Raw genomic sequence first — 1,821 nt, forward strand, 5'->3', positions numbered from 1 at the left:
TTCTGAGATCAATATATAAAATAACCCTTGTCTATGCTTCTTTAATTTTTTTAAATTATTTTTGGGCCACACCTGGTGATGCTCAGGAGTTACTCATGGCTATGCTCAGAAATCGCTCCTGGCAGGCTGGGGGTTACCATATGCAACCATATGGGACACGGGGGGATCAAACCACAGTTCGTCCTGGGTCAGCTGCATGCAAGATAAATGGCCCACTACTGTGTCATCATTCTGGCCCCTAACTTTTTTTTTTTATTCAGGCAAAAAGCCTGGGCTGAGGTGTATATGGGGTGCATTTACTGTACCTCCTCTTTCTATACAATCAGTGTAAAGAACACAGCTTGTGGTAAGCATTGGAAGGCCTTATATTTTCTTTTTTTAAATTTTTGTTATATATTATAAACCCTTCACCAGTGCAACATTCCCATCATCAATATCTCAAGTGTCCCTCCTCCCCACCCCACACCTACCTGTACTCTAGACAGGTTTTCTACTTCCTTCATTCAGTCACATTTTGTTATGATAGTTCTCAGTGTAATTATTTCTGTGACTGTACCAAACAATCTCTGTGGTGAGCTTCATGTCGGGAACTGGACCCTCCAGTCCTCCTCTATTTTGTCTCTGAGAATCATTACACAATGTGTAATGATCCAACCCCTAACTTTAATTAATTCTTTTATTATAACTGTGGAAGTCAGTACTGGGCTATGCTCTGAGAAAATCCCATGTATTCAGGGGAACATTCAGTGTACTTGATTGAACTCAGAGCCTTACACACACACACACACAAGACTTGTGTTTTTTTCTGGAGTCCTGTTTCTAGCACCCATGTTTCACATAAACAAATCTGCTCACCTCTGCCCTCATCTTTTGTATATTGCTTATGATCTGGTATGGTTTGGTTTTATATATGGTCAATTATTATACAAAGGTTTGTATTTTAATTAGTTTTGTTTATCTATATTTAGAATTATTTTTCCTCATTATTACCGTATTTTCCTTGATGTATAAGACAACTGGGCCTATAAGATGATCCCCTATTTTTCCTGATAAAATATAGGGTTTAGGCTATATTCACCATATAAAACTACCTCTTTTAATGCACACCAAATGGAAATTAAAAAACGTAAGATTTGCTTTCAATATGAAAATTTTAATTCAAATGCTTTTGTCATGCATGTTCTTAGCTGGAAAACTGACACTTATAAAGCTATTTGACATCAAACATGTGAACATTGAGAGCAGGGAGAGTGAGTACCTCCAAGAACAACTGGCTGGGCTGCAGTGATTAATAGGACAACTAGAGGGAGACAGAGTGCCTCCTCAGTGTTCCATAAAAACTGAACAGAGGACTGAGCACCAGAAAGCTGTATACCAGAGATGACACCCGGTGGCTGGATGGGATTGTAGTGCTCCATAACTCAGCTCCTCTGTGTGCTCTGAAAATTGAATCAGGACACACAGAGGACTGAGTGATGACGCCTGGCAGCTGGATGGGATGCAACGTTAAGAGGGGAGCGAATCACTCGTCCCTGAAGCTGAAGAAAGTTTCAGAGTGCCATATACTGGCGTATAAGATGACCCCCAATTTATGGGTTAAAAGTCGATTTCTTTGTTTTGGTGTGGTTATTGAAGTTGTTGCCCCCATTTATACTTATTTTTTTTCTCTTCTTTTCTTTCTTTATGTGCTCTGCCATGTTTCTTATCTCAAGACCATGACTTTTTTTTTTTTTGTGGTGCTTATGGTTATTGTTGGAGTCCTCACTGGATATTTGACCTTTTTTTTGTACTGGTGGAGTGTTTCACCTTCTTTTTCTCCTT

At 39.3% G+C, this 1,821-nt stretch overlaps 1 non-coding gene across 1 annotated transcript; it reads right to left on the bottom strand.

The window, feature by feature from the left end:
* Positions 1–229: 229 nt before the first annotated feature.
* Positions 230–363, bottom strand: LOC126007994 (small nucleolar RNA SNORA51). Its single transcript, XR_007495446.1, has one exon. It is a non-coding gene; the product is annotated as a small nucleolar RNA SNORA51 (small nucleolar RNA).
* Positions 364–1,821: the final 1,458 nt, after the last annotated feature.

The sequence above is a fragment of the Suncus etruscus genome, chromosome 4 (genome assembly GCF_024139225.1).
Source record: "Suncus etruscus isolate mSunEtr1 chromosome 4, mSunEtr1.pri.cur, whole genome shotgun sequence".
Lineage (NCBI taxonomy): Eukaryota > Metazoa > Chordata > Mammalia > Eulipotyphla > Soricidae > Suncus > Suncus etruscus.